Genomic DNA, 21,434 nt, shown 5'->3' with positions numbered 1-21,434 from the left:
CGGTGAGGCGGAGGTCTCGTCGCTTCAGACCAGAGTACCGGTTCGAAAAGGCCATAACTTTTGATACGATCGTTGGATCTCCCTAAAATTTTCACAGGAGTTTCCGGATGCTGTTTTCCTTGGAATAGATGTGGCATCGGTCCTCAGTGAGGGGGAGGTCTCGTCACTTCAGATCATAGTACCGGTTCGAAAGAGCTTTAACTTTTGATCCAACCGTTGGATCTCCCTCAAATTTTCACAGGAGTTTCCGAACGCTATTTTTCTTGGAGTAGATGTGGAATCGCTCCTCGATGAGGCGGAAGTCTCGTCGCTCCAAACCAGATTACCGGATCGAAAGGGCCATAACTTTTGATCCGACCGTTAGATCACCCTAAAATTTTCACAGGAGTTTCCGGAAGCTGTTTTCCTTGGCGTAAAAGTGGAATCGCTCGTCTGTGAGAAGGTGGTCTCGTCGCTACAGACCAGAGTAGCGGTTCGAAAGGGCCATAAATTTTGATCCGACCGTTGGATCCCCCTCAAATTTTCACAGGAGTTTACGGACGATGTTTTCCTTAAAGTAGATGTGGCATCACTACTCAGTGAGGTGGAGGTGTCGTCGCTCCAGATCATAGTATCGTTTTGAAAGGGCCATAACTTTTTATCCGACCGTTGGATCTCCCTTAAATTTTCACAGGAGTTTCCGGACGCTGTTTTCCTTGGAGTAGATGTGGCATCGCTCCTCGATGAGGCGGAGGTCTCGTCGCTCCAGATCAGAGTACCGATTCGAAAGGGCCATAACTTTTGATCCGACTGTTGGATCTCCCTCAAATTTTCAAAGAAGTTTCCGGACGCTCTTTTCGTTTGAGTAGATGTGGCATTGCTCCTCGGTGAGGTGGAGGTCTCGTCGCTCCAGATCATAGTACCGGTTCGAAAGTCCCATAACTTTTGATCCGACCGTTGTATCACCCTAAAATTTTCACAGGAGTTTCCCGATGTTGTTTTCCTTGGAATAGATGAGGCATCGGTCCTCGGTGAAGCGGTGGTCTCGTCGCTCCAGACCAGAGTATCGGTTCGAAAGGGCGATAACTTTTTTTCCCAACCGTTGGATCTCCCTCAAATTCTCACTAGAGTTTCCGGACGCTGTTTTCCTTAGAGTAAATGTGGCATCGCTCCTCAGTGAGGTGGAGGTCTCGTCACTCCAGATCATAGTACCGGTTCAAAAGTGCCATAACTTTTGATCCGACTGTTGGATCACCCTAAAATTTTCACAAAAGTTTTCGAAAGCTGTTTTCCTTGGAGTTGAAGTGGAATCGCTCCTCGGTGAAAAGGTGGTCTCCTCGATCCAGACCAGAGTACCGATTCGAAAGGACCCTAACTTTTTATCCAATTGTTGGATCTCCCTTAAATTTTCAAAGTAGTTTCCGAACACTGTTTTTCTTGGAGTAGATGTGGAATTGCTCCTCGATGAGACGTAGGTCTCATCGCTCCAGACCAGAATACCGGTTTGAAAGGGCCTTAACTTACATCCGACCGTTGGATCTCCGTCAAATTTTCACAGCAGTTTCCGGACGCTGTTTTCCTTTGAGTAGATGTGGCATCGCTTCTCGGTGAGGCGGAGGTCTCGTTGCTCCTGACCAGAGTACCGGTTCGAAAGGGCCATAACTTTTTTTCCGACCGTTGGATCTCCCTCAAATTTTCACAGGAGTTTCCGGACGCTGTTTTCATTTGAGTAGATGTGGCATCGCTCCTCGGTGAGGCGGAGGTCTCGTCGCTTCAGACCAGAGTACTGGTTCGAAAAGGCCATAACTTTTGATACGATCGTTGGATCTCCCTAAAATTTTCACAGGAGTTTCCGGATGCTGTTTTCCTTGGAATAGATGTGGCATCGGTCCTCAGTGAGGGGGAGGTCTCGTCGCTTCAAATCACAGTACCGGTTCGAAAGAGCTTTAACTTTTGATCCAACCGTTGGATCTCCCTCAAATTTTCACAGAAGTTTCCGAACGTTATTTTTCTTGGAATAGATGTGGCATCAGTCCTTGGTGAGGCGGAGGTCTCGTCGCTCCAGACCAGAGTACCGGTTCGAAAGGGCCATAACTTTTTATCCAACCGTTGGATCTCCCATAAATTTTCACAGGAGTTTCTGAATGATGTTTTCCTTGGAGTAGATGTGGCATCGCTCCTCAGTGAGGCGAAGCTCTCATCGCTCCAGACCAGAGTACCGTTTTGAAAGGGCCATAACGTTTTATCCGACCATTGGATCTCCCTCAAATTTTCATAGGAGTTTCCGAACGCTGTTTTCCTTGGAGTAAATGTGGCATCGCTCTCAGTGGGGTGGAGGTCTCGTCGCTCCAGATCATAGTACCTGTTCGAAAGGGCCATAAATTTGGATCCGACCGTTGGATCTCCCTCAAATTTTCACAGGAGTTTCCGTACGCTGTTTTTCTTATAGTAGTTGTGGCATTGCTCCTCAGTGAGGCGGAGCTCTTGTCGCTCCAGACCAGAGTACCGTTTTGAAAGGGCGATAACTTTTGATCCGACCGTTAGATGACCCTCAAAATTTTAGAATAGTTTTGAGGACATTGTTTCTTTCTAGTAGATGTGGAATTGCTCCTCGATGAGGCGGAGGTATCGTCTCTCAAGACTAGAGTTCTGGGTTCGAAAAGGCCATAACTTTTGATACGGCCAATAGATCTCCCTCAAATTTTCATAGGAATTTCAGGACGCTGTTTTCTTTTGAGTAAATGTGGAATCGCTACTCGGTGAGGCGGTGGTCTCGTCTCTCGAAAACAGAGTACCGGCTTGAAAAGGCCACAACTTTTGATCCTACCGTTGGATCTCCATCAAATTTTTGCAGGAGCTTTCGGACGCTATTTTCCTTTGAGTAGATGTGGAATCGCTCCTCGATGAGGCGGTCATCTCGTTGCTCCATACCAGAGTACCGGTTCGAAAGGGCCATAACTTTTGATCCGACTGTTGGATCTCCCTCAAATTTTCACAGGAGTTTTCGGATGCTGTTTTTTTTTGGAGTAGATGTGGAATTGCTCGTCGATGAGTGGAGGTCTTGTCACTCAAGACCAGAGTGCCGGTTCGAAAGGACCATAACTTTTGATCCGGCCGATGGATCTCCCTCAAATTTTCAGAGGAGTTTCCGGCGGCGTTTTCTTTCGAGTAGATGTGGAATCGCTACTTGTGGAGAAGGTGGTCTCGTCGCTCCAGACTAGAGTACTGGTTTTAAAGGGCCATAACTTTTGATCCGGCCGTTGGATCTCCCTCAAATTTTCACAAAAGTTTCCGGACGCTGTTTTTCTTGGAATAGATGTGGAATCGCTACTCAGTCAGACGGAGCTCTCGTCTCTCAAGACCAGAGTACCGGTTCGAAAGGGCCATAACTTTTGATCCGGCCGTTGGATCTCCCCTCAAATTTTCACAGTAGTTTTCGGATGCTATTTTCTTTGGGGTGGATGTAGAATCGCTACTCGGTGAGGTGGTGGGCTTGTCGCTCTAGACCAAAGTACCGGTTCGAAAGGGCCACAACTTTTTATCCGACGATGGATCTCCCTCAAATTTTCACAGGAGTTTCCGGACGCTGTTTTCCTTGGAAGAGATTTAGAATCGCTACTCGATGAGGCGGAGGTCTTGTCACTCAAGACAAGAGTACCGGTTCAAAAGGGCCATAACTTTTAATCCGGCCGTTAGATCTCCCTCAAATTTTCACAAAAGTTTCCGGATACTGTTTTCATTGTAGTGGATGTGGAATCGCTACTCGATGAGGAGGTGGTCTCGTCGCTCTAGTCCAGAGTACCGGTTTGAAAAGGTCATAATTTTTGATACGGCTGTTGGATCTCCCTCAAATTTTCACAGGAGTTTTCGGACGATGTTTTCCTTGGAGTGGATGTGGAATCGCTACTCGGTGAGGTCGTGGTCTCGTCGCTCCAGACCAGAGTACTAGTTCGAAAGTGCCACAACTTTTGATCCGACGGTGGATGTCCTTCAAATTTTCACAGGAATTTCCGGACGCTGTTTTCCTTGGAATAGATGTCAAATCGCTACTTGATGAGGCGGTAGTATCGTCGCTCCAGAATAGAGTACTGGTTCGAAATAGCCATAAATTTTGATCCGACCGTTGAATCTCCTTCAAATTTTCACAGGAGTTTCCAGACGCTGTTTTCCTCGGAATATATGTAGAATCGCTACTCGGTGAGGCGGAGGTCTTGTCACTCCATACCAGAGTACCGGTTCGAAAGGGCCATAACTTTTGATCTGGCCGTTGGATCTCGCTCAAATTTTCACAGAAGTTTCCGGAAGCTGTTTTCCTTGGAGTGGATGTGTAGACGCTACTCGGTGAGGCAGAGCTCTCGTCTCTCAAGACCAGAGTACCGGTTGGAAAGGGCCATTACTTTTGATCCGACTGTTGGATCTCCCTGAAATTTTCACAGGACTTTCAGGACGCTGTTTTCCTTGGACTGGATGAGGAATCGCTACTCGGTGAGGTGGTGGTCTCGTCGCTCCAGACCGGAGAACCGGTTCGAAAGGGCCATAACTTTCGATCCGGCCATTGGCTCTCTCTCAAATTTTCATAGGAGTTTCCGAACGCTGTTTTCCTTGGAGTGGATGTGGAATCGCTACTCAGTGGCGGAGCTCTCGTCTCTCGAGACTAGAGTGCTGGTTTGAAAAGGCCATAACTTTCGATCCGACTGTTAGATGACCCTCTAAATTTTAGAAGAGTTTCTGGATGCTGTTTCCCTTAAAGTTGATGTGGAATCGCTACTCGGTGAGTGGTGGTCTCGTCGCTCCAGATCGGAGAACCGGTTCGAAAAGGCCATAACTTTCGATCCGACCGTTAGATGACCCTCTAAATTTTAGAAGAGTTTCAGGACGCTGTTTTCTTTCTAGTAGATGTGGAATTGTTCCTCGATGAGGCGGAGGTCTCGTCACTCCAGACTAGAGTACTGGTTCGAAAGGGCCATAACTTTTGATCCGGCCGTTGGATCTCGCTCAAATTTTCACAGAAGTTTCCGGACGTTGTTTTCCTTGGAGTGGATGTGTAGACGCTACTCGGTGAGGCAGAGCTCTCGTCTCTCGAGACCAGAGTACCGGTTCGAAAGGGCCATTACTTTTGATCCGACCGTTGGATCTCCCTCAAATTTTCACAGGAGTTTCAGGACGCTATTTTCCTTGGAGTGGATGAGGAATTACTATTCGTGAGGCAATGGTCTCATCGCTCCAGACCAGAGTATTGATTTGAAAGGGTCATAACTTTTGATCAGGCTGTTGGATCTCCCTCAAATTTTCACAGGAGTTTCCGGACGCTGTTTTTCTTGCAGTGGATATAGAATCACTACGCGGTGAGACGGTGGTCTCGTCGCTACAGACCAGAGTACCGGTTCGAAAGGGTCATAAATTTTGATACGGCCGTTGGATCTCCCTCGAATTTTAACAGGAGTTTCCAGACGCTGTATTCCTTGGAGTAGATGTCGAATCACTACTCGGTGAGGTGGTGGTCTCGTCGCTCCAGACCGGAGAACCGGTTCGAAAGGGCCATAACTTTCGATCCAACCGTTAGATGACCCTCTAAATTTTAGAAGAGTTTTAGGACGCTGTTTTCTTTCCAGTAGATGTGGAATTGCTCCTCGATGAGGCGGAGGTCTCGTCACTCCAGACTAGAGTACTGGTTCGAAAGGGCCATAACTTTTGATCCAGCCATTGGATCTCGCTCAAATTTTCACAGAAGTTTCCGGACGCTGTTTTCCTTGGAGTGGATGTGTAGATGCTACTTGGAGAGGCAGAGCTCTCGTCTCTCGAGACCAGATTACCGGTTCGAAAGGGCCATTACTTTTGATCCGGCCGTTGGATCTCCCTGAAATTTTCACAGGACTTTCAGGACGCTGTTTTCCTTGGACTGGATGAGGAATCGTTACTCGGTGAGGCGATGGTCTCGTCGCTCTAGACTAGATTATTGATTTGAAAGGGTCATAACTTTTGATCAGGCTGTTGGATCTCCCTCAAATTTTCACAGGAGTTTCCGGACACTGTTTTCCTTGGAGTGGATATAGAATCGCTACGCGGTGAGACGGTGGTCTCGTCGCTACAGACCAGAGTACCGGTTCGAAAGGGTCATAAATTTTGATACGGCCGTTGGAACTCCCTCGAATTTTAACAGGAGTTTCAAGACGCTGTATTCCTTGGAGTAGATGTGGAATCGCTACTTGGTGAGGTAGTGGTCTTGTCGCTCCAGACCAGAGTACATGTTCGAAAGGGCCACAACTTTTGATCCGCCGATGGATCTCCCTCAAATTTTCACAGGAGTTTCCGGATGTTGTTTTCCTTAGAATAGATGTAGAATCCCTACTCGATGAGGCGGAGGTCTAGTCACTCAAGACAAGAGTACCGGTTCGAAAGGGCCATAACTTTTGATCCAGCCGTTGGATCTCCCTCAAATTTTCACAAGAGTTTCCAGACGCTTTTTTTCTTGTAGTGGATGTGGAATCACTACTCGGTGAGGTGGTGGTCTCGTCGCTCCAGACCGGAGAACCGGTTCGAAAGGGCCATAACTTTCGATCCGACCGTTAGATGACCCTCTAAATTTTAGAAGAGTTTCAGGACGCTGTTTTCTTTCCAGTAGATGTGGAATTGCTCCTCGATGAGGCGGAGGTCTCGTCACTCCAGACTAGAGTACTGGTTCGAAAGGACCATAACTTTTGATCCGGCCGTTGGATCTCGCTCAAATTTTCACAGAAGTTTCCGAACGCTGTTTTCCTTGGAGTGGATGTGTAGACGCTACTCGGAGAGGCAGAGCTCTCGTCTCTCGAGACCAGAGTACCGGTTCGAAAGAGCCATTACTTTTGATCCAGCCGTTGGATCTCCCTGAAATTTTCACAGGACTTTCAGGACGCTGTTTTCCTTGGACTGGATGAGGAATCGCTACTCGGTGAGGCGATGGTCTCGTCGCTCCAGACTAGAGTATTGATTTGAAAGGGTCATAACTTTTGATCAGGCTGTTGGATCTCCCTTAAATTTTCACAGTAGTTTCCGGACGCTGTTTTCCTTGGAGTGGATATAGAATCGCTACGCGGTGAGACAGTGGTCTTGTCGCTAAAGACCAGAGTACCGGTTCGAAAGGGTCATAAAATTTGATCCGGCCGTTGGATCTCCCTCGAATTTTAACAGGAGTTTCCAGACGCTGTATTCCTTGGAGTAGATGTGGAATCGCTACTCGGTGAGGTAGTGGTCTTGTCGCTCCAGACCAGAGTACATGTTCAAATAGGCCACAACTTTTGATCCTACCGTTGGATCTCCCTCAAATTTTCACAGGAGTTTCCGGACGCTGTTTCCCTTGGAGTGGATGTGGAATCGCTACTCGGTGAGGCAGTGGTCTCGTCACTCCAGACTAGAGTACCGGTTCGAAAGGGCCATAACTTTTGATCCGACCGTTGGATGTCCATTAAATTTTCACAGGAGTTTCTGGACGCTGTTTTCCTTGGAGTAGATGTGGAATCACTACTCGGTGAGGCAGTAGTCTCGTCGTTCCAAACTAGAGTACCAGTTCGAAAGGGCCACAACTTTTGATCCGACCGTTGGATCTCCATCAAATTTTCACAGGAGTTTCCGGACGCTGTTTTCCTTGGACTAGATGTGGAACTGCTACTTGGTGAGGCAGTGGTCTTGTCGCTTAAGACTAGAGTACCGGTTCGAAAGGGCCATAACTTTTGATCCGGCCGTTTGATCTCCTTCAAATTTTCATAGGAGTTTCCGAATGCTCTTTTCCTTGGAGTAGATGTGGAATCGCTCCTCGGTGAGGCGGTGGTCTCATCGCTCCACACCATAGTACCGGTTCGAAAGGGCAATAACTTTTGATCCGCCGGTTGGATCACCCTCAAATTTTCACAGGAGTTTTCAGATGTTGTTTGCTTGGAATGGACGTGGGATCTCTACTCGGTCAAGCGGTGGTCTCTTCGCTCCAAACCAGAGTACCGGTTTGAAAGGGCTATAACTTTCGATCCGGCCGTTGGCTCTCCCTCAAATTTTCACAAGAGTTTCCGGACGCTGTTTTTCTTAGAGTGGATGTGGAATCGCTACTCGGTAAGGCGGAGCTCTCGTCTCTCGAGACCAGAGTGCCGGTTTGAAAGGGTCATAACTTTGGATCCGACTGTTGGATGACCCTCTAAAATTTAGAAGAGTTTCAGGACGCTGTTTTCCTTGGAGTAGATGTGGAATCGCTACTCGGTGAGGCGGAGGGCTCGTCGCTCCAGATTAGAGTACCGGTTCGGAAGGGCCATAACTTTTGATCCGGCCCTGGATCTCCCCTAAATTTTCACAAGCGTTTCCGGACGCTGTTTTCCTTGGAGTAGATGTGGAATCGCTCCTCGGTGAGGTGGAGATCTCGTGGCTCCAGACCAGAGTGCCGGTTCGCAAGGGCCATAACTTTTGATTTGTCCATTGCATCTCCCTAAAATTTTCACAAGAGTTTCCGAACGCTATTTTCCTTGGGGAAGATGTGGAATCACTACTTGGTGAGGCGAAGCTCTCGTCTCTAGAGACGAGAGTACCGATTCGAAAAGGCCATAACTTTCGATCCGGCCGTTGGATGACCCTTTAAATTTTAAAAGAGTTTCAGGATGCTGTTTTCCTTGGAGTAGATGCAGAATCGCTACTGGGTGAGGTGGAGGTATCGTCGCTCCATACCAGAGCATCGGTTCGAAAGGGTCATAACTTTTGATCCGACCCTTGGATCTCCCTCAAATTTTCACAGGGGTTTCCGGATGTTGTTTCCTTGCAGTAGATATGGAATCGCTACTCGGTGAGGTGGTGGTCTCGTCGCTTGACACGACCAAAAGATTGATGTCTTCTCCCAAGTGCAGGAGTGTCGAAGTAATAAATAACCCGGCAAGACCAGGGTCGAACCACAGGGAGGTTACTTGTATAAATTATAAGCAACAATAATATAACAACAATAGTAACAACAACAACAATAATAGTAGTAGTAGTAGTAGTAGTAATAACACCAATAATACTATTAATAATGATAATAATAAAGAAGAAGAAGAAGAAGAAGAAGTTGATGAGAACTTTTGAGATGGAAGATTAACGTAGGATTAAACAATGATAACAACAAATGTCAAGGTTAGAGGATCCACTAATGGTATTTCAAACAAGTATAGTATAAACCCTTATTATTCAATTGGAAACCACACACAAGGAGGTTCCAATCAGATTATAAATTGTTAACATGATTACATTAGCTATCTTATTCGAATAATGCTAATACTTGTAAATGTTGACAGGCATTCATGATTATAACTTATGTTAACAACAAATCAAGTTCCTTTCATAGCTCAGGTGTCGGTTATACCATACAGTATGGGCTATGAAAGTGCCAAGTATTTGTTGTACCAAATGTTATACAACATAAATCTAGATTAACCATTTAACAAGCAAAGTATTATAAGTGGACAAGATAACAAATATAAAGCATGTTAGTATCCAACATTAAGGTCCATGTTAAGTTTATATTATACCTATTCTTACACCATTAGTGTACCCTTTTCACCTTGACATAATAAACTTAGTTAAACATAATGAAAGAAAGAAACATAAATAAACAAGGAAAGGAAATGAAAAGCATAAGCAAGAGATTAATATAAGCAAAACTTAAGCATTACAAAATATAAAGAGAGAAAGCAAGAGCATGGTCTTGATCTGAAAACCAAGATGCCTAAATACATGGCAAATGCCTCCTTTTATAGGCCAAAATTCAGAACTATTGATTTGTTGACTAATTGATGAGTGGGTGGCCACATCTTGACTTGGTGATAATTCTTATCTTCTTGTCTGCCAAAAACATCATTGATGACGTCATAATTTGAACAAACTTGAATCATGAAAGTTCTAGGAAATTGTCTCATCTTTCCAGGGTAAAAATTTGAGATCATTTGGACTTCTAGAACTTGAGATATGGGCTGAACACTGAACAGTGTCTGGGCTGCAGGACAGATTCGGACTTCTTTGTTGTTGCTACAATTTGGACTTGAAAACAGCCTTGTTAAATCTTGGGCTCCACATGAAAGTTGTAGGCCTATGTCTTATCTTTCCATCCATATAAAATGGACCTAAATCCAAGATCTACAGCTCCAGATATGACCCAATTACCGAACTGTGTTCCAATTTGGACTGCACCAGCATCTCTTTGGCCATCTTTTTGTCCTTTCAATTTCAGTACTTCAACTCATCAATCAATTCTTTCATTTATGTGATAGGCCTGCATTTAAGATTAACATTTACCATAAATTAAAGGTATCTTATGTAATTAGATATGTTATTATAAAACATGCTTTAGTTAAGGAGTTATTGATACTTCAAGTGCAAAATGATGATATAAAACCTTGATAAAAATGCACTTTTAAGTACTAATCATCGCTCTAGACTAGAGTACCGGTTCGAAAGGGCCTTAATTTTTTATCCGGCCGTTGGATCGCCCTCAAATTTTCACAGGAGTTTCCGGATGCTGTTTTTCTTGGAGTTGATGTGGAATCGCCCCTCGGTGAGGCGGATGTCTCGTCGCTCCAGACCAGAGTACCGGTTCGAAAGGGCCTTAACTTTTGATCTGACTGTTGGACCTCCCTTAAACTTTCACAGGAGTTTCCGGACGCTGTTTTCCTTGGAGTATATGTGGAATCGCTACTCGGTGAGGCGGAGCTCTCGTCTCTCGAGACTAGAGTGCCAGTTCGAAAGGGCCATAACTTTTGATCCGACCGTTGGATCTCCCTTAAATTTTCACCAGAGTTTTCGGACGCTGTTTTCCTTGGAGTTGATGTGGAATCGCTACTCGGTGAGGCGGAGCTCTCGTCGCTCCAGACTAGAGTACTGATTCGGAAGGGCCATAACTTTTGATCCAACCGTTGGATCTCCGTCAAATTTTCACAGGAGTTTCCGGACGCTGTTTTTCTTGGAGTAGATGTGGAATCGCTACTTGGTGAGGCGGTGGTTTGGTCGCTCCAGACCAGAATACCGATTCGAAAGGGCCATAACTTTTGATCCGATCGTTGGATCTCCCTGAAATTTTCACAGGAGTTTCCGGATGCTGTTTTCCTTGGAATAGATGTGGAATCACTACTCGGTGAGGCGGAGCTCTCGTCTCTCGAGACTAGAGTGCCGGTTCGAAAGGGTCATAACTTTAGATCCAACCGTTGGATGACCCTCTAAATTTTCGAAGAGTTTCAGGATGCTATTTTCCTAGGAGTAGATGTGGAATTGGTCCTCGATGAGACGGAGGACTCGTCTCTCCAGACCAGAGTACCGGTTCGGAAAGGCCATAACTTTTGATTCGGCCATTAGATCTCCTTCAAATTTTCACAGGAGTTTCCGAACGTTGTTTTCCTTGGAGTAGATGTGGAATCGCTCCTCGGTGAGGCGGAGGTCTCGTCGCTCCAGACCAGAGTACTGGTTCGCAAGGGCCATAACTTTTGATCTACCCATTGAATCTCCCTAAAATTTTCACAGTAGTTTCCGGACGCTGTGGGGTAAGGATTCATAAATGTTTCAGAATCCTTTTCTTACAAGGATTCTTTATTCATCCTAGCTAAAACAAGGAAAGAAGACTTCAGAATTAATTCTACCTTCAGATTAGATTTCCTAGTCTATTTGAAACTTCTTAAGGGTGATAAATCTGATTCTAGCATATTTAGGATAATAATTTTTGAATTTTTATTATTTTTATTATTTTCTTCTTAGTCTTTGAGTTATTATTAGTTATTTGGATCGATTGTAAGCGGGCCTCATATAAGAGCATAACCACACATGTAAGGTGACATAATTTTCATATCAATAAACTTCTTTTGTCGTACTTGTTGTGTGTTGGTGGGATAATCTCCCTTCCTTTGTTCCCTAAAGAACTGAAAATGACTTATCGAAGAACAATTGGTTTCGTGGCGTCATCCTTATACTTTTCGTTCACGAATCAATATTCCTTGAGTGGGGGTTTTTCGTTTCCAAGAGTATTGGTGCCTAGCTACAAGTTATCTTTGTGTCACACTCTTATCAAACCTGATTTACTTGGCTTTCCAGGAATTGATGTCTTTGCATGTGGGTTGCGTGACCACGTGATCACGAGGTTCACATCAATTAGTGGGTTGCGTGACTTCATTAGCCTCTGAAAATGGCTTAAGCCTTCGGAATTCACTTATTGTTAACACCTTTCTCAAACAACACTGTATGAATGGTAACAACAACGACTCTCCTTCATCTTTTTTTTTTTTGCGCCCTACCTCCTTTTCCCATGAAGCTTAAAGATCATAGAATAATCTTCTACAATTATCAACTTCTTATTCTAAAACCCTCAAACCATGGCTTAGTTTTTCACATCCTTGAGCTAGAATCCTCCTTCGTTCCCTCTCTCTTGCTGAATACATGAAACGACTAGGAAAAATAAAAGAAGATGAAGACACACGAAGAATAGAGTTTATGAAAGGAAGAACACTTATTTATATTCGAAATTACAAATCTGACTTTTGTTTGGATTAGAATTGATCGAAAAGAAACATGTGAAAGTGATGAAAATGACTCAAACAACATCCAAATATCCCAAATATGATGATAATATACTGTCAGGAACAAAATCAACATAAACAAAACAAGTTTTGAAAGATAACGCAAAACATAACCATTATAGCAAGACACCCGATTCTAGAACTTAAAGAAAATGCTATCCAAATGACCTCAAATTTAATATATAGTATTTGGATACCAAGAAAACAACAAATGCTGGTTATAGGTTGATCTATTATGTTTAGGTACCCAAACCCCTTGTATGATCAGCTTAAGGCAGAATTGAACCTCCAATTAAAACTTCAAGAAACCAATATCCAAATCAGCCCAAATTTATTATATGATGCGATCTCACCTCTAATACACAGAATATGAATTTTTGATTGATGATAAGGTAGTTTGCTTATGGTTTATTAAGAGTAATGTTGTTGTGGCAGAATTGAACCTCAAATTAAAACCTCAAGCAAACGATATCAAAATAAGCTCAAATTTCACTTATGTTGCGACCTCACCACCAATAGAAAAAATATAATGTTGCAATTGATTCTAAGGTGATTTTCTTATAGTTCATTAAGAGTTGTGTTTTTGCGATAGAATTAAACCTCGAATTAAAACCTCAAGCAAACTATATCAAAATAAGCCCAAATTTGACATATGATGTGATCTCACCCCTAATAGACTGAATATGAAGTTTTAATTGATAATAAGGTGGTTTGCTTATGGTTCACTAAGAGTTGTGTTTCTACAGCAAAATTGAATCATCCTTCAAATTGCAACTAATCTCTCTCTCTCTCTCTCTCTCTCTCTCTCTCTTTTAATAGACTGATGATTAGAGATAGTAACAAGATGAAGTATAACATTTTTTTATTGCTTAGATGACGCGGACACAAAGAACAAGAAGATGAACAACGCAAACACTGAAAAAGTTAAAGGAACACTAAAAACAACAAAAGGATATGACCTTGTTTCGGAGCCTAGCTCTGATACCAATTAATGTGAAGCTCGTGATCCCGTGGTCACGCAACCCATAATTAAGATTGAGATCTAATCCCGAAAAAGGTTTGATAGTAGTGTGACACAATGAAAACCTGCCTCAAGGCACCAACACTATTGGAATGAAGTAGAAAGACGCCATGAAACCAGTTAATCTTTGATAAGTCAGATTCAGTTTGTTCAAGAATTGAAGAATGCAAGAATCACTGTCACACGTTAAAACTGAAAAATTCAGAAGTAATATTCATCAAAGGCTGCCAAAATTTTGGTTACATGAGTTTAAATAGTTCTTGAAAATTAACCCTAATGGATTACTCTTGTGGGCTGAATTGACCCACATACAAAACTGACTCAAAAACCCTAAACTGAAAAGCCCATAACCTGATCCAAACAAGCCTTGGATTTAAGCTCAAAACAAAGTTTTAATTAAGCCTAAACATGGAAGAAAATAATAAAAATAACTAACCTGTCATTAAATAGCATCAACCCTTCTTTCCTTATGTAGCTAAGATGAATAGGAATCCTTATAAGAAAAGGATTCTTGAACATTAATGAATCATTGCCACTCTTGGAAATTATGTTTTAGCTCATTAAAGATTCTTGTGGAGCTAGAAGAGTCTCAAAACAAGCTGTCAAATCCTTATAGAAAAAGGATCATTGCCAAATAGGAAGTCCATAGGTTAAAAGGAGTAAATAAGAAAATTCGTACAACCTAATATTGACCTATATCGCAAGTCCTTTCAAACTCTGATTCAATTAAAAATTTACCCCAACGTAGAAAAATACCTCTGGAATCTTTTGGTAAAGTTTTAGCTCTATCCAACAGTTGGATTTGAAGTTGTGCTCAAAGCATAAATTTGGACGGTAGAAAATTATACCCCAAAATCCAAATCAGATCTTACTTGGATCGTATCACAAGGTTGAATCGTATCATCATAAAGCAAAAAGATTAAAGAGGCACACGATTTGCTTATTCAGGATATTTCCGGTAAATCAAGCTTTTAGAATTAAACAAGAAATTATAAGTATTTACTTGATGTGATCCATGCTAGAGTTAGTTTTAAGCTTTATTTTTTCTAATGTGCAATTTTATGCTAAGAATCTTAACTTTCAATCCAAATGTTAGATTAAGTTTAAATTTTTCTTGAAGATTAGGCCTTTTTTTAAGGTTAAAATTTTATAGCCATTAATTATTGAAAATGCCTTGTGATAAGGTATAGAAGTTACTATACATGATTTACATTAGTTTTCTAATTGATATGATTATTTTTCCTATTTGGATTAGTGACACGACCAAAAGATTGATGTCTTTTCCCAAGTGCAGGAGTGTCGAAGTAATAAATAACCCGGCAAGACCGGGGTCGAACCACAGGGAGGTTAATTGTATAAATTATAGATAACAATAATACAAAAGTAACAACAACAACAACAATAATAATAGTGTTAATAATAATAGTGAAGAAGAAGAGGAAGAAGTTGATGAGAACTTTTGAGATGGAAGATTAACGTAGGATTAAACAATGATAACAACAAATGTCAAGGTTAGAGGATCCACTAATGGTACATCAAACAAGTATAGTATAAACTCTTATTATTCAATTGGAAACCACACACAAAGGAGGTTCCAATCAGATTATAAATTGTTAACATGATTACATTAGTTATCTTATTCGAATAATGCTAATACTTGTAAATGTTGTCAGGCATTCATGATTATAACTTATGTTAACAACAAATCAAGTTCCTTTCATAGCTCAGGTGTCGGTTATACCATACAGTATGGGCTATGAAAGTGCCAAGTATTTGTTGTACCAAATGTTATACAACATAAATCTAGATTAACCATTTAACAAGCAAAGTATTAAAAGTGAACAAGATAACAAATATAAAGCATGTTAGTATCCAACATTAAGGTCCATGTTAAGTTTATATTATACTTATTCTTACACCATTAGTGTACCCTTTTCACCTTGACATAATTAACTTAGTTAAACATAATGAAAGGAAGAGACATAAATAAACAAGGAAAGGAAATGAAAAGCATAAGCAAGAGATTAATATAAGCAAAACTTAAGCATTACAAAATATAAAGAGAGAGCAAGAGCATGATCTTGATCTGAACACCAAGATGCCTAAATACATGGCAAATGCCTCCTTTTATAGGCCAAAATTCGGAACTATTGATTTGTTGACAAATTGATGAGTGGGTGGCCACATCTTGACTTGGTGACAATTCTTATCTTCTTGTCTGCCAAAAACGTCATTGATGACATCATAATTTGAACAAGCTTGAATCATGAAAGTTCTAGGAAATTGTCTCATCTTTCCAGGGTAAACATTAGAGATCATTTGGACTTCTAGAACTTGAGATATGGGCTGAACACTGAACAGTGTCTGGGCTGCAGGACAGATTCGGACTTCTTTGTTGTTGCTACAATTTGGACTTGAAAACGGCCTTTTTAAATCTTGGGCTCCACATGAAAGTTGTAGGCCTATGTCTTATCTTTCCATCCATATAAAATGGACCTAAATCCAAGATCTACAGCTCCAGATATGACCCAATTACCGAACTGTGTTCCAATTTGGACTGCACCAGCATCTCTTTGGCCATCTTTTTGTCCTTTCAATTTCAGTACTTCAACTCATCAATCAATTCTTTCATTTATGTGATAGGCCTGTGTTTAAGATTAACATTTACCATAAATTAAAGGTATCTTATGTAATTAGATATGTTATTATAAAACATGCTTTAGTTAAGGAGTTATTGATACTTCAAGTGCAAAATGATGATATAAAACCTTGATAAAAATGCACTTTTAAGTACTAATCACACCCCCCAACCAGCTTATTACTAGTCCCTAGTAATTAAAGCGTTAAAATAGAAAAACAATTTGCAAATTCCACAAAGCAAGGCATTCATCATTCAACTTCCCTTAATCTATCCAGATAAACAAACTCTCATTAAATTTTATATATCTGCTCAATACCTCTTAAACAAAATATTAATAAACCTTCCTTGTTATGTGCTCAATGTATGAAACATAGATGATGGGGCTTTTGTTGGAAGAAAACAATATTTTGTTCTAATGTTTAAGGTTAACTTCCTTGGGTTGGGATTATTTTATTTTATTTTACTTTTTTTTTTAATATCTATACATATAACATAAAACACAATGCATCTTTAACCCATGTAACGAGCTTTCGGCTAATGACTCCCAGACCAGTTGATCTTAGGGCATTAGGTGTTGAGACACCCCTACGAGCTTAGTAACTCGGGTTGCAGATACTGATATGTAGATAGTGCAATGTTTGATTCCCTTAAGCTTTTCTCCTTAACCCATGTAACAAGCTTTGGGCCAATAGCTCCCAAGTCAGTTGACTTTAGGGTATTAGGTGTTAAAACACCCCTTCGGGCTTAATTGCTTAGGTTAGGGAGGCTACGAAATCAAACTTATCTACGTTTTTATTATCATCATTTTCTTTTTCTTTTTCTTTTTCTTTTTCTTCTTTTTTTTTCTTTTTTTTTTCTCTTTTTTTTTGTTTTTTTATTTTTTTTGCAAATTATAGACTATCCCTATCCCTTAGTTGTTACCTTTAACAAAAGAACATAAATAATGTAATAATCCAATGTGCAACCCACAATCATATGTTAAAGTGTGTGTGTGAAAATGAAGGTTTAAGAATACTTGTTAAATGAGTATATGAGCAGAATTAAGTGATAACAATGCGAGAGTTTGTAAACCTGAATATTTCAAGAAGTACTCTAATAGGCCTTGTTATGAATATTGCAAATAACCATTAGAAAATGTTTACTAAGACGCGTCTCAAGAGTCATTCCCCCTTACTCTGCCATCCTAGTAATAACAGTTTTGCCAAATGGTTTTTTTAAAAACAAAAACAGTTAGTTGGTTAGGCTTTTTTTTTTTTTTTTTTTAAATGTCATCTACTACCCTCTCCCCCCAACCAAAACGAGACATTGTCCTCAATGTCCTAAGGTAGAAAGATAGAGTATAGAAGACATCACCTGAAACAACGAACACTGACAAACCTGAAACACACTTAAACAAATATAAGAAATAACAGAACAAAATACTATGTTAGAAATAAAACCAAAAGACACAAGGATTCACAAACGAAGGCTCAAATCCAATCTAAGCTTTTTACGGCTTTCTGTAGTTGACCAATTGATGCGACTTATGGAAGGATCAATTACAGGGGTGAAAGATTGTAGTTTGTCGATCAATTGTTCAGCAGTAGCAGCAGAGATTATGATTTGTCGTGCTGAAGATGTTAGAAATTCCTGTTCCACAGCTTGATCAAGAAAAGACAACAAAGTATCATAAAAACCATTAACATTGAGCAAACCTATAGGTTTATGGTGAATGTGAAGTTGGGCCCAAGAGGAAATATGAAAGATCTCTTCCAATGTGCCCAGACCACCTGGTAAGGCAATGAAGGCATCAGCATGGTTAAACATTGTATTCATTCGATCAAACATTGTGGAGACCTGTAGTTCCTCTCCAATTGTTCTTCCAATGATGTCCCCTTTTGTTAAAGCTTCGGGGACGACCCCCAAAACTTGACTACCTCCTAAAAATGCAGCTATTGCCACACCCCCCATTAACCCAAGGCTGCCTCCCCCATACACTAAATGAATCTTTCTCTCAGCTAGGACCTGACCAAGATGATTTGCTGCTTCTAAAAAAGCTATTTCCTTCCCAGGACTGGATCCACCGAAAACACAAATATTTTTTTATGTGATAACTTGAGGAACCTGCCATTTCTACACGCTTCTATATCTGTCTAATGTAAGGGATGAGTAGAAATGAGGGGAAGGAAGAGAAGATTTTATAGATGAGAAATTGAAGATGCAATCATACCACCTATATGTAGGCCAGCTGGAGTCTCACACTCTCTCTCTTTTTATTTATTTATTTATTTTGAAAAAAGCATGTGTATGTACAGGTAGTTGTGATTGTGGCTCACATCTTCCCTTGGTTTTACGTCCAAGAACGGCTTAAACGCCCTCTATGGGTCGGGGATAGGCTTCCCATCCAGTTTTCTTAAAAACTGGCAAACAGGGTCTTTTTTAGTCAGATTCCCAAGACTAAGTCTATCATGTTCTTTATGAAAATGGGGCCATAAATCATGAATTGCACGATGCACGTCTCCACTAGGATGCGTCTCAAGGGTCAACAAAAGATTATCTAAAGACCCCTTACTCAGGCCATCCTTAATGAATTGTATTTTATCTTCACGGTTTATAGATATCATTCCTAAAGAACGACATGTTGCATTGCAAGTCCATCTGGCACATTTGTGACAGACTTTCAGTCGTTTTGCACAACGTTTCTTTGCAAAAGTGCTTTTACCTGTTCCAGGCATGTGTGAAATGAAAGAATTGGAGGACTCACCTGATAATCGGACCTTTGCTTCAATCAGCCAGCGAATATCTTCAGGAATTCCATAATTCATTAACAACTTCAATCTTGCACACCTAGCACGGTAAATTTTTGTAATCGCATTCTGAGGCAGAGCGGGAAAATACTTTTTCAATTTTTCAAGAGTGGTGTCCATTTTCAAATGAGAATTGGAGAACAGAGTCAAAGAAGGGAAAAAGAGCAAAGAATTGCACAAATATATACAGATATCAGCTATTATGGGAAACTGAAAGAACTGACTTAAGTCACGGAGTACCGTTATCCGCCATTTGACCGGGATGAGAGACTAGCGAAATAAGAGTCACACCAAAAGAAAACACAAAAATGTGAGAAAAACAAAATAATCAACCTTTATCTACAGGATCATTCAAACCAATGGATTCATTTTCACTAGGAAAATTATCAAAGTAAGTTTTTAAACGATGTCCATTTCTCTTAGAAACATTGTCATTCTTTGGATTCTCAATATCAAAGGCCCCATAAGGATACACATGTTTCTCAATAAATGGACCGCTCCATCTTGATCTTAACTTTCCAGGAAATAAATGGAGTCGAGAATTATAAAGCAAAACTTTTTGACCAGTATCAACTTTTTGACAATTTTCACAAGTTTTGCAGAATGCATGTGTGTCTTTGAACATGGTGGGCCAATAAAATCCATTTTGAAAGATTTTCGCAATGGTCTTTTTTGACGAGAAATGACTCCCACATGCTTCAGAATGACAAAATTTAATGACACTACTTACCTCATTGTCCGCAATGCATCTTTGAAATATTTGATCAGGACAATGTTTGAATAAGTTAGGGTCATCCCAATAAAATTTCTTCACTTCGTTCAAAAACTTACCTTTGTCTTCGGTACTCCAATGAGTTGGCAAGTCTCCTGAGGCAAGGAAATTGATATTTTTAGCAAACCAAGGCATTGAACTAAGAGAAAGTAAGGATTTGTCAGGAAAGTAATCATCGGTTGGTGTGATGTTAGATATCAAATCTGTTGTCACTCTTGATAAAATATTCGCATCAACATTTTCAATACCTTTTTCATCCGTGATTTCTTCCTGAGAATAAGTCATTTGCAAATCTTCAAATTCATCAAACTCAGTATTACTCAAAGTAGATTCAAATTGATCATAAACTAATTCTTCAATAAAATCTACTTCTTGTAAATCATTATCATCTCCAGGTTGCTTGCAAATGTTGAAAATATTCATCTCCAATGTCATGTTCCCAAATGATAGCTTCATCAGTCCATTCCTACAATTAATCAATGCATTAGAAGTTGCAAGAAATGGACGCCCTAAAATAACAAGAAATGAATTGCATGCTTCAACAGGTTGTGTGTCCAAGACAATAAAATCCACAGGATAAATGAACTTATCGACTTGTACTAACACATCTTCAACTATTCCTCTAGGCACTTTTACAGATCTATCGGCAAGTAAAAGAGTTACAGAAGTTGGTTTTAACTCACCTAGATTGAGACTTTGAAAAACTGAATATGGAAGTAAATTCACACTAGCTCCAAGATCAAGTAAGGCTTTTTCAATTTTATGCTCTCCAATAAAGCAAGAAATTGTAGGACAACCAGGGTCTTTATATTTCAATGCATTATTGTTCTGAAGAATGGCACTTACTTGTTCGGCTAAAAAGGCTTTCTTTTTTACATTCAGTTTTCTCTTCACAGTGCACAGATCTTTCAAAAATTTAGCATAAGAAGGAACCTGTTTGATAGCATCCAGCAAAGGTATATTGATCCTTACCTGTTTGAAAGTTTCAAAGATTTCAGAGTTGTGATTTACTTTCCTTTGTTTGGTCATGGCATGAGGAAATGGAAGTGCTGGCGGAGAATCAGTCTTTTCTTTGCAATGATCAGATTCAACCCCTTCCTTACCCTCAGAGATTGACTCATCATCATTCTCACAAGGTTCAAGAATGGGTTTTTTAATAACCTTACCACTACGAAGAGTGATGACTGATTTGGCTTGATCCATGTGTTGGCTTCCAGAACTACTTGCATTCACATTGTATTGTCCCTTTGGATTTTGTTGTGGTTGAGATGGAAACTTATCTTTCTCTTGGAAACTGAGAGCAGATGTCAATTTTGCAAGAGTATCTTTAAAATCTGTCATGCTTTGAGCAAGTTGAGTGTTAATTGCCTCTTGCTTTTCCATAAATGCATGCAATGTTTCCTCAAGATTTCTTCTAGGAGGTGGAGCATAAGGAGGTGCATATCCATGAGAATTTTGGAAATTATGATGTGCTTGAAACGGTGGCTGTGAAGTTTGAGCATTATTGTTCTCACTCTTCCAACTGAAATTTGGATGATTTCTCCAACCAGGGTTATATGTTTGCGAATATGGGTTATGGTTGGGCCTTTGAAAACTGTTTAATGCATGGGCTTGTTCATGGAGACATTCTTTAAAAGAAGGCAAGGTTGGACAGTCATTGGTTGAATGCTCGTTGGTTTCACAGATTTGACAT

This window comes from Populus nigra, chromosome 1 (assembly GCF_951802175.1).
Source record: "Populus nigra chromosome 1, ddPopNigr1.1, whole genome shotgun sequence".
Lineage (NCBI taxonomy): Eukaryota > Viridiplantae > Streptophyta > Magnoliopsida > Malpighiales > Salicaceae > Populus > Populus nigra.
The sequence above is the reverse complement of the archived record's forward strand: the minus strand, read 5'-3'. Positions refer to the sequence as shown.